Source organism: Schistocerca piceifrons, chromosome 3 (genome assembly GCF_021461385.2).
Source record: "Schistocerca piceifrons isolate TAMUIC-IGC-003096 chromosome 3, iqSchPice1.1, whole genome shotgun sequence".
Classification (NCBI taxonomy): domain Eukaryota; kingdom Metazoa; phylum Arthropoda; class Insecta; order Orthoptera; family Acrididae; genus Schistocerca; species Schistocerca piceifrons.
In genome coordinates this window covers 251,522,627-251,534,919 of record NC_060140.1, presented here as the reverse complement: position 1 = coordinate 251,534,919, position 12,293 = coordinate 251,522,627, and the positions used below count along the sequence as shown (strand labels likewise).

At 45.1% G+C, this 12,293-nt stretch overlaps 1 pseudogene; it reads left to right on the top strand.

Moving 5' to 3' along the window:
• Window positions 1-2,883: 2,883 nt before the first annotated feature.
• Window positions 2,884-3,001, top strand: LOC124790455 (annotated as a pseudogene).
• Window positions 3,002-12,293: the final 9,292 nt, after the last annotated feature.

Here is a 12,293-nt window from a genome sequence, read left to right as displayed (position 1 = left end):
TGGCGGGGGAAGGGGCAGGGCGACAGACAGGCACTGACATGAAAATACTGCTGGTTTCTCCTAATTACTCTTTATTTTATATATATATATATATATATATATATATATATATATATATATATATATATATATATATACAGGGTGAGTCACCTAACGTTACCGCTGGATGTATTTCGTAAACCACATCAAATACTGACGAACCGATTCCACAGACCGAACGTGAGGAGAGGGGCTAGTGTAATTGTTTAATACAAACCATCAAAAATGCACGGAAGTATGTTTTTTAACACAAACTTACGTTTTTTTTAATGGAACCACGTTAGTTTTGTTAGCACATCTGAACATATAAACAAATACGTAATCAGTGCCGTTTGCTGCATTGTAAAATGTTAATTACATCCGGAGATATTGTAACCTAAAGTTGACGCTTGAGTACCTCTCCTCCGCTGTTCGATCGTGTGTAACGGAGAGCACTGCAACATACATCGCGTTTCTACAGAATGATCTGCCAACGTTGCCCGAAAACGTCCCACTGGAAACGCGTCGACGTATGTGGTATCAGCATGATGGTGCACCTGCACGTTCCGCAATTAACACTAGGCTGACCCTTGACAGGATGTTCGACGGGCGTTTCATACGACGTGGAGGACGCATAAATTGGCCAGCCCGTTCTCCTGATCTTACACCTCTGGACTTCTTTCTGTGGGGTACTTTAAAGGAGAATGTGTACCGTGATGTGCCTACAACCCAGAGGATATGAAACAACGTATTGTGGCAGCCTGCGGCGACATTACACCAGATGTACTGCGGCGTGTACGACATCCATTACGCCAGAGATTGCAATTGTGTGCAGCAAATGATGGCCACCACATTGAACATCTATTGGCCTGAGATGTCGGGACACACTCTATTCCACTCCGTAATTGAAAAGGGAAACCACATGTGTACGTGTACCTCACCCCTCATGGTAGTGTACATGTGCGCCAGTGAAAAAGACCAATAAAAAGGTGTTAGCAGGTGGACGTAATGTGCTGTTCCAGTCTCTTCTGTACCTAAGGTCCATCACCGTTCCCTTTGGATCCCTACGTAATTCGGTGCTCTCCGATACACACGATCGAACAGCGGAGGAGTGGTACTCAAGCATCAACTTTAGGTTACAATATCTCCGGATGTAATTAACATTTTACATTGCAACAAACGGCACTGATTACGTATTTGTTTATATGTTCAGATGTGCTAAAAAAACTAACGGGGTTCCATTTAAAAAAAACGTAGGTTTATGTTAAAAAACATATTTCCGTGCATTTTTGTATGGTTTGTATTAAACAATTACACTAGCCCCCCTCCTCACGTTCGGTCTGTGGAATCGGTTCGTCAGTATTTGATGTGGTTTACGAAATATATCCAGCGGTAATGTTAGGTGACTCACCCTGTATATATATATATATATATATATATATATATATATATATATATATAATTCAAACTCACTAGAGTGCTGAAATATCGAAAAAAGCTAAAACTATACAAGCAGTTTGTGAAATAACTCAAAGTGATGGAATTTTTTCACTATTTTTCCCGAAATCAGTGTCGAAAACACTATAAAATCACTTAATAAATTTGAAACAATTTTTATTTCGCAGACCTGTGTAGCCAATGGTACAATAATTAAGAGCCCATGGTACAATAATTAAGAGTACAGAGAAATTTGTAGATTAATTTCTTTTATATGTTTGAATATTTAAAGAAGTAATTGAGGAACACATACAGAGAGTAAAAAAATTATGAATTCCTGGGAATAATGCCAGCCAAAGGATGAGAAGTCATGCAAACTATAAAGAAATGAAAACTGCCTGTGATGATTTCGTCTCAGTGGAAAAGGGTAAAGCTGAATAAAATGTGAAAAAGAAAATAACCGTGCAGGTCCCAAACACGGGGGGACTTCAAAAAGTAACTTTCGTATTACTGTGACAGTAGGCCAATTAACTTTCATTGACTGCTACACTACACTTTAAAGGGATACGGATACATCGCACTGTTTATCATCACAGTCATCAGTTCTCTTCAAAAACAGGTCGGAACGCTCTACCAGTCGTTTAGTTCCTCGCCGATGGAAATCCACTCCTTTGTCTCGGGGCTATTTGAGAACCGCTGTTCAAATGGCTCTGAGCACTATGGGACTTAACATCTGAGGTCATCAGTCCCCTAGAACTTAGAACTACTTGAACCTAACTAACCTAAGGACATCACACACACCCATGCCCGAGGCAGGATTCGAAGCGCCTAGAACCGCTCGGCCACACCGGTCGGCCGAGAACCGCTGTCTGAACATTTCCGTAGTCTGAACATCTGTTTCCCCAGATGTTGTTTCAGCTTGCGGAAAACATTGCCCTGACGCTGTCATCTGTGGCCCATATCGACGACCGTTCCCGATCAGCATCATCCATGTCTGTACATCCTTGGGCAAACTGCTGGCACATTTAACTACGGCTGGACGCGACTACATATTTGGTCCGTATGTCACAATGAGTCTGTGAATAGTTTAGACTCTTTGCCCACAAGAATGGTACTTACCCGAGTACTTCAACATTGGAGTACGTGTGCAGTTAACACGACATTTCGCTCTCAGATTGTACGCCCCTCCCGTACACACACACACACACACACACACACACACACACACACACACACACACACACGAACGCACACGCCCCAAACCTGGAACAGCGCTGCAATTATTTAGCTTTATTACGAAGAAGTGAGATGATCAAAGAAGAACTGTACACCTGATGCTTTACAAAGTACATTTAAACCATCAGCTGTTTATTTGTCCCATTAGTCATCTACCGGTTTCTCTTATTAAGCATCATCTAGGATGTAAGGGCCACCGGCCTTGCCGCAGTGGTAACACCGGTTCCCGTCAGATCACCGAAGTTAAGAACTGTCGGGCTGGACTAGAACTTGGATGGATGACCATCCGGTCTGCCGAGCGCTGTTAGCAAGCGAAGTGCACTCAGCCCTTGTGGGGCAAACTGAGGAGCTACTTGATTGAGAAGTAGCGGCTCTGGCCTCGTCAACTGACATACGGCCGGGAGAGCGTTGTGCTGACCACATGCCCCTCCATATCCCCATCCCGTGACGTCTGCGGGCTGAGGATGACACGGCGGCCGATCGGTACCGTTGGGCCTTCTATGGCCTGTTCGGAGTTTTAGGATGTAGGGGTAGAACCGATTAGTTACAAGCATCCCATATTGCTTTGAAGCTGTACAGTATCGAAATTATCCAGTGAAATTGTACCAACACTTGACATAATTCGTCTTATACTGACAGTCATATCTCGTGTCACACAGACAGACATCACAGTATGTCAGTCTATACTTCTTGCTCCGGCACAGAGCAGTGTTTGGCGCAGGGTACTAGGTATTACATACCAATATGTCAAACTGCTGGTGATGGTCGAGTCTGTTGTTTAATCAGCATAAACGAGTCTCTGTTGGATGGAATGAACTTCAAAACATTTCTTGACATCCCTTCACGTAAAGGGATTCTGGCCTGGAGAATCAAAAATCTGCCTTACAACGGAATAGAAATTGTTTTAAAAAAATGGGTCAAATGGCTCTGAGCACTATGGGACTTAACATCTGAGGTCATCAGTCCCCTAGAACTTTTTTTTTAAATTCTTTATTCAAACCAATAATAATATCATACATGATAACCCACCACCTCATACATTAGTGGGTCTTGAGATCTACAATACATTCAATAATGTTTAGCAGCATTTATTAATTCAAATTTTTTCTTACATGCTACAGGATATGAGATGTTAGTTGTTCAATGAGTAAGAACTAGTATAACTATTCTAGAAGCTACCTCCTGCAGCGTTACAAGCGTGCCAGTGAATGTATAAACCTACTTTTTGGCCGTGCCCACCGAGCTAATCCCAGTGGCCGTGCCCCTGGCACCGGGCTGGCCTTTACAGAAAATCGCTGCCGGTACTGTTGTAAGGGTATCCTAATCTACTTTCTGCTTAAAAATTGCCTATCTACTAAGTCATTATCGGTGTCCAGTTGTGAGCCGTGGTAAAAATTGCTGTTCTGAAGAGCGCACCGCAGCGCGTTCTGTGAAGCAGTCGCCCTCCGTTTTTGGCGGTGACGCCGCTGTGGCAATCGCAGCTTTGGTGTCTCCCTCTGGTGGAAAAGGGGAAAGGTTGCCTTTTCTCGTGCATTTAAGGGGCGCTATAAGCTCGCCACTGGCAATTGGTCAGTCGGAGAGAGGCGGAGTCAGTCTCGCGTCAACAGTTGCTGATCTGTCTCTCGTTTGCATTTGTGCGGCAGTGAGTGTCTGTCTGTCGTCGGAGTGCTAGTATGGCTGTCGTTTGGATCAAACTTTAAAGCCAGGAAATGAGAGTCTCGCCACTCCGGCAGTAACAGAACTCAGCTAGTGGTCGCCCGGTCGGGGCTGAGATCCTGCATCTGAGTCTGAGAGTTAGGCCGCCAGTCTGCTCGAGTTGCTCGGGCAACGGTAATTGGCAGCTGGATCGGTCGGTTGGTCGGTCGCACACTGAGACACAAGATGACTGGTCCGCCTTGAGCGTCGGCGCATGTGAGGTCCCCACGTGAGTCCAGTGGGCCGCGCCGTATAGAAAGGGGTACTGGCTTCGCGGTCGACACGAGAGCAACAGGAGTCAAACCACGACATCGGGCTAGCCGGGGCGAGATGCGACGCCGTGAGACGGGAGATCGGCGCGCCTTCCTGCGTCCGTTGAAGCGGCTGGCAGCGGACGGTTCGGTGGAGTGTTAGGGGTGCTGCGCCAGGTCTTCGCCTGAAATCGCAGTTTATTAGAAGTTAAGTGATTGGAAATATGTTGTTTCATATACTTGTTAAATCCTACTTGTTGTCTTGGTGTGGTCACCAGTCGCTTTGTTTTGGGGTCGTCCCACCATTCTTCTCCGTTTGCCCACCCGCGGGAAGGTGGTTATTTGTGAATTGGGTGGCCCGTTTTCCCTTGTGGAGTTGGGGCGGGTTAGAGCAATCTGGGGTTCGGGTTGTTCAGTAATCCTCCTGTCAATCTGCCATACGTTAATAGCTGCCTCTGTCATGTTTGTCGGATTCGGTGTTAACGAATTTATTGCTTAAGGTGTAAAGGCCAAATTCCTGAAATATGTTTTTACCTTGCCTATCATATTGCGAGGTGGTATATGAGTAATGTAGAGCATGTTGGTACATTTTATGTAAAACTGCATTTCATGGATTTTATTTAAATGGTCATTTTAGTATATAAAGTTGTCACCCTTCCACCGTAAGAGTTCTTTTAAAAACAAGTTGCACTTTCGGTGGCAGCCGGCCGAAGTGGCCGTGCGGTTAAAGGCGCTGCAGTCTGGAACCGCAAGACCGCTACGGTCGCAGGTTCGAATCCTGCCTCGGGCATGGATGTTTGTGATGTCCTTAGGTTAGTTAGGTTTAACTAGTTCTAAGTTCTAGGGGACTAATGACCTCAGCAGTTGGGTCCCATAGTGCTCAGAGCCATTTGAACCATTTTTTTTCGGTGGCAAATAATTTTTCATGTGAGTGTTTTCTACCATTTCCATCCCTCTTACGGGGTGCATAGTTCATGTGTTTTTGTGAGTTGTTAAAATTTTTAGTTTGAAGTAATCTGGTGTGTTGCAGATTTGCACCAGTATAGTCTTTCAGTATAGTCTTGTTGTGAGCGGTCGTGACTACGGCCGTGTTAAAAGGGAGCGGCAAGGTTCTCAGCCCGAAAGCTCATACTGTCAATTCCGAGATATTTGCGCACCTTCCCCCTGTTCCAGGACGTGGCCGATTCCTACCGCCACGGCGATTGCCCAATCCACGCCCTGGCGGGATGAGATAGGTCGCAGTGTGTCATACAGTGCTCAATAGTTCATATATTTTCCCTCCGATATTCCCGCAGGACCTTTGCCGATACCTCGCTGGCAAGACGGTTTATGATCTCGAATGTGGTCGGGTTCCTAATTAGGTGATAAGTGTCATTATTTGATAGCTGGTGTCTTAGGTCAGTGGCTCCATCATCGAAAATGGGACACTAGCAGATCACGTGATCCGGAGTGCCCATTTCAGCCCCGCATTCACACGAGACATGTCGACTACGGTCCATGACCTGTGAGGAAGTGCAGCAGTCCCTAGCTAGGTTGGAAGTGCGAAAGTTGGTGCCGTTCTTTAATGTTTGGTAGGAACTTAGAGAACTAATTAAACCTAACTAGCCTAACACCATCACACACATCCATGCCCGAAGCGGGATTCGAACCTGCGACCGTAGCGGTCGAGCGGTTCCAGACTGAAGCGCCTAGAACCGCTCGGCCACCCTGGGCGGCATGAAATTGTTTCAATCATTCCGACATCCACTGAGGAGTTGTAGTTTTAGAGGTTCGGAATAATTACCTCTAAAAGGCGAAACTAACCACGTGAATAGCAATGAAAATGTGTATCAAGAGAAAATGAATGCTTATAATCGGAGGTATACTTATTGAAGAACGGCACAATCACGTACAGAGAATTTTGATTAAGTGGACACAACGTGAAAACGATACTTTTATAGTGTTACATCCAAAACTCATTCGCTCCTAAAGGCTACTTTATGTGTGCGAAGTGCTTCTTCGGTTTGGATATTTCCTGCACACATGCCGATTTAACTCACAACAGAACGAAATTTCCTGTCGCGGAGGATGTACCTCGTCCCTAGACACAGGTGGGCGACACGCCGAAGAGACGGAAATTAACGGCGAGACTGCGAAACGTCGTCGATTTCTACAGCTAGTCACACTGTATGTGAAATAGGAGCGCCATTTCCAGGAGCAGTAAAGAATGGCACCCAAGGGAACCTTTGGCGGTACAAACGTTGCGAGCCTGTTCCATCAACCTGTGGACGTCTCTCGCTATTTCCGGCGGATGTGTCGGAATCCCAGTCGGCCACTGTGCGCCGGGAATTACTGCCAGAGGGATGGAAGTGAGCGGCCGTTTGTAAGACGTTGGTTTGCCAGTGGGGCAGCAGCTGCGACATTTCTGCCATACGGAGATCGGGCTAAAGAGACCCTTTCAACGATTTGCTTAACATTTTGCTGTGCATAAGTAGCCTCTGGGCTAGTGAAGTATCGCGAACGAAGTGACCTCATCCATGGGCCAGAGTGGATTTCGGAAACCTCAGTCAAGCGAAACCGAACTCTCACCTTTCACAGTTAACAACCTGAAAGCCAATAGGTCAAGCCAGTCAGGTAGATGCAGAGCCATTTCGCTCAGTACTACACCAACGCTAATTGATGGAAATTTGATAATCGCGATATTCAGGCGAAAATTCGGCATCTTGTAGGTCGTCATCTCATTTGAAATTGTGATGCAATTCTGGCGCTCCAGCTGGTCCGAACAAATGGGCCAATCACATTCGTTCCGATGTGCCGCGGAATGTAATGAGAAACGGCGCAACGAGACCCAGTGCGAGGAGTCCATATTGTTAACCTCTTGCTCTTCTTCTAGCCGCTCTTATCGAATTAGCGATAACAATGTTGCCTGTGTGAGCGAAAAGTTCCTGAACCCATTTGCATTGCACTGCATCTGTGTCTGTTCATTGTCGAATACGGGTCATTCTTCAATGTCATGATGTGACCAAGGCGTACGTTTTTTGTGCGGTTCGAGACGCAGCGTTGAGTTCGGGCGACGTACTGGCGGCTTCTCTCACCGCGTTATTGTAAAGGATGGGCCAGCAGCCATTCGTGTTTTAAGACCGTAATGCCTATCTCACTTGAGAGCCGTTAATAAATGAGAAACACAGTGCTTCTGTATCGACATTCCCCTCCCCCTCCTCCCCCCCTAAGATTGTGTGTAAAAAGATACCAATATAGATAAACCCTGACTTGTTAATTGTGACAGTTAAATGTTCTACGAACGCAACAAATTAGCAATTTCAACCAATTGTTGTTGTTGTTGTTGTTGTTGTTATAGTTGGATAATCATCAGCCCGAAGACTGGATTCAAGCAGTTCTCCACACTAGGCTATCTTGTGCAAATCTTTTCATACTTGTGTAACTCCTACACTCTACGCTGATTTGCATCTGTTTACCGAATTCAAGCCTTGGTCACCCTCTACAATTTTTAGCATCCACACATCCCTCATTACCAGCTTAACTTACTTCAACTACACATTTAATCTGTAGTACTCTGCTGTAGGAACCTAAGTTATCAAGCTTCTATTCTTTTTTGTAGGTACTATTAATAGCCATGGTTCACTTCCATAAAAGGATACACGATGAAAGTCGTCATCAGCAAAATCTCTCAAGTCATTTATCTTCACGCGAGATATTAGTTGCTGGCGTGGTGCAAAGACTCACCACGCACGGCTTTCGTGTGTTACAAATCTCATCGTCCTTTGTTGCACAGTTAATGTACACATGCATGCTATACTTTGGAGTAGTAGCTATCTGGCCAAATACGTACCCGCGCAGCAAAATTTTAGCAGCGTGTACCAATTAAGGGCTAGAAAAAAAATACGTGTTCCCTGTTGTGTCGGGCGAGACGCATTACGTTGATGCCGCGTGCACTATTTTGATTAACTTGTTTAATGTTTCACTGAAATGGCCATTTTCTACTCTGCAACATACAGGAATTTGTGCTGTTCAAAAAAAAATGTTCAAATGTGTGTGCAATCTTATGGGACTTAACTGCTAAGGTCATCAGTCCCTAAGCTTACACACTACTTAACCTAAATTATCCTAAGGACGAATACACACACCCATGCCCGAGGGAGGACTCGAACCTCCGCCGGGACTAGCCGCACAGTCCATGGCTGCAGCGCCTAGACCGCTCGGCTAATCCTGCGCGGCGGAATTTGTGCTGAGATTGTAGCTTTCATGAGCGCCTTGGCGTAAAATTTCATTCGCAGAGCTTTTAGCTTTATAAGTGTACCATGTTTGTGACGAAAGTTCAATCTTTTGTTCAAAGCGAGAGGTTTTTATCCATGCTCAAGACCCGATGTAGACATTTAATTTATTTATTCGTGAATATTGACTATTTCATACGTTACTATTGCATTTGTTGATGACAACAGGAATTTAAGATAATACACGGTTCCTATGTTTACTAATTCAAATGTCAGTGGAATTGTTCTCCATGTCGGCCGTGGTGACCGAGCAGTTCTAGGCGCTTCAGTCTGGAACCGCGCGACCGCTACGGTCGCAGGCTCGAATCCTGCCTCGGGCATGGATGTGTGAGATGTCCATAGGTTAGTTAGGTTTTAGTTCTAGGGGACTGACGACCTCAGATTTTAAGTCCCATAGTGCTCAGAGCCATTCTTCCGTGTTTGATGCGAGAATAATTCACTAGACACACTCTGTCTTGAGCATAATCGTTTTTGAGATAAGCTGCCATCAGCGGGAGTATTTTCAGATTTCTTACATGCATTTTACAGCAATTGACCGATAGATCTGCGTTGCTGAGAACTTCGAAAATTCCTGCTGATCCTTCGGAGTGATTCATGTACGTCACGTCTATTGCAAATGGACAATACAAAGTGAGGTTATACATCCTCATTGCACGTATCATCTCTATAAGAAAGGATACACATATTCTTGCAGATCGTGTCCGCCCCGGTAGCTGAGTGGTCAGCGTGACAGACTGTTAACCCAAAGGGCCCGGGTTCGATTGCCGGCTGGGTCGGAGATTTTCTCCGCTTGGGGACTAGGTGTTGTGTTGTCCTAATCATCATCATTTCATCACCATCGACGCGCAGGTCGCCGAAGTGGCGTCAAATCGAAAGACCTGTACCAGGCGAACGCTCTACCCGACGGGAAGCCCTAGCCACACGACATTTCATTTCATTTCTTGCAGATCGTATCAGGAGATTAGTGTGTGCTGATTGGATTGTTGCATTCATTTAAATATATCTTCAAGCTCCACTAAACTGCACATTGAAGTCTTTCCTACATCTGAGTAATCAATAAAATAGCAGACAGATCACGTTAGAGATTTCTATCACGCTTTAAAATTTTGTACTAAGAGAGGAATTCTTTCCTGGCATTTTCGCTGAAGTCATACCACTTACGTACTGATATTTGCTAGAAAAGGAGAGAAGTGGCAGACTTTCAGTTCCAAATAAATACATTACTAAAAGTAAAGTTTATATACGATGCTAACGAATCCGTTTTTCAACAAAACTTCTCTTGCTGTTACCAGCCTTCATTGTGTATCCTCATTACTTCTGCCGTTCTCAGTTATTTTGTTGCCCGAACAGCAAGACTCGTCTGCTACTTGCAGCGTCAGGCAGTATATGTGTACTCCGTAACCGTGTGTAATTGGCTACGGCGAACCTAAAATAACACACTCATTTTTGCCGTTTGATTTTCCATCGAAAAAATTGTTACCCTGTTTTGTAGCAGGGAGGTTTAAGTGTAATTGGCAATTTATCTGAACGATCTTATACGGTCCAGTGTCGCGTGTCACTTACAAATCAGTGCCATTTGCTTACTTTTAATGAAGGAGATTTGTAGACCTATCTTCTATAGGCGGAGGCCTTAAATCACGTCTCACGGCTAATGCAGTTTCCTTGTGCGGTATCTGAGTTACACAAATATATTTCAGATTACGGATACCGCAAAGTAATTGCTCGAAGAGAAAGTACTTCCGCGCGTTTCACGGGGGAATTAGTCGCGCCGCGCCTACCTGGAGCTCGTCGTATTCCCGGCACGGCTGCGTCGCCACGGACTCGCGACGGCCTAATGTTCCGTGCGTCCACTCCGTTCCCAGCCAGCCCACTGCAGCAGTAGCCACTATCTCGAACTCGGTTCTCATTAAGGCACGCACCGCGGCCGGTGGACACTGCGTGCGGCGCCGCCGTCTGCTCTCGCAGAACTAAAACTCATGTAAGTTCGCGTGCGTCCTGGTCGATTGGCGGTACCTATCTGGGCTCTCATTTCTTTTCCTTTTTTCTCGCAGGAGAAATATTGTTGTGAAACTCGATTTCAGTCGCTCCCAACCACTGCATTTTATCACGAATGATGCTAGTTTTACTCAGACAATTACAAAGTTTCGTGTAGAGTGGTAGTTTACTAAAGGGTTGTGCAATTACGAAGTTCCGTGTGGAGTAGTAGTTTTGCTGAAGGGTTGTTAATACCCTTGTTCGCAGAAGTCCGATATCATGCAGTCTCGTACAGTGCTGCTTGTGTGTTGTGTCTTTCCGACACAATCACACACAATCCTCACTAGCTCCTACTATATATACTCTTCATTCTTCGTGGTACATGTACAAACAAATACCTCTGTTCAGTTCCTCGCGCTTAACATCCAGTAGCTGGTCATAAAAATAGACTCTTGAATCACGTACACCACATTTTATACAAGGTGTTTTAAATCCGTCTATGTAAGCAGAAGGAAGTGTATATTATTTACACCAAACAAATGGAAACGAGAATACACACAGAGGCTGTGGCACGTCGGTCAGCGCTCCTTGTGGTTGTCATGTTTCGGGAAGTTATTCTGCAGTTGTTTTGAAAGTTAGAGAGTTCACGCATGGTTTTATAAGCTACACTTGCTGAAATCCTTTTCGGAATCGTGTTAGTCGTGTGCTCAGAGTAGAAATGTACGCACATATCTCGAAAAAAGAATGAGGATTGGTGTAAATATTCTTACATACAGGGTGGTCGGAAATTCCCGTTACAGACTTCTAGGACTTGTAGAGACGGGGTGGCCGCGCGGTTCTAGGCGCTACAATCTGGAACCGCGTGACCTCTACGGTCGCAGGTTTGAATCCTGCCTCGGGCATGGATGTTTGTGATGTCCTGAGGTTAGTTAGGTTTAAGTAGTTCTACTAGGGGACTGATGACCTCAGAAGTTAAATCCCACAGTGCTCAGAGCCATTTGAACTTGTAGAGGGGAGTGAGTACATCGTGTTTTGAATAGAAACTCATGTCCAGAAACGTCATCCAACGAGACTACAGAGCGTCAAAGTTACAGGCGCGGGCGTCTGTAAATGTACGTATACACGGGGTGATTCCGTGACGATGTTACAGACTTTTCAGGATGATGGAGAACGATAAATGTATTAATTTGAAGTACGGAACGCTTGTACCGGAAACGAAGGAGTCGAAAGTCATAAACGAAAACCGTTCTGATACCTCTGACAGTTGAATACATGTACCGGTTCTTGTGTTGCGAAGAGTGTAGGGCTGGTAACTTTTAGTGGTGATAGTGTGGACAAAAACGAGAAAAAATGTTCGATAAACGTGGTCTCTAAATAGCATACCTGAGGAGCTATGACCATTCGTTCATCT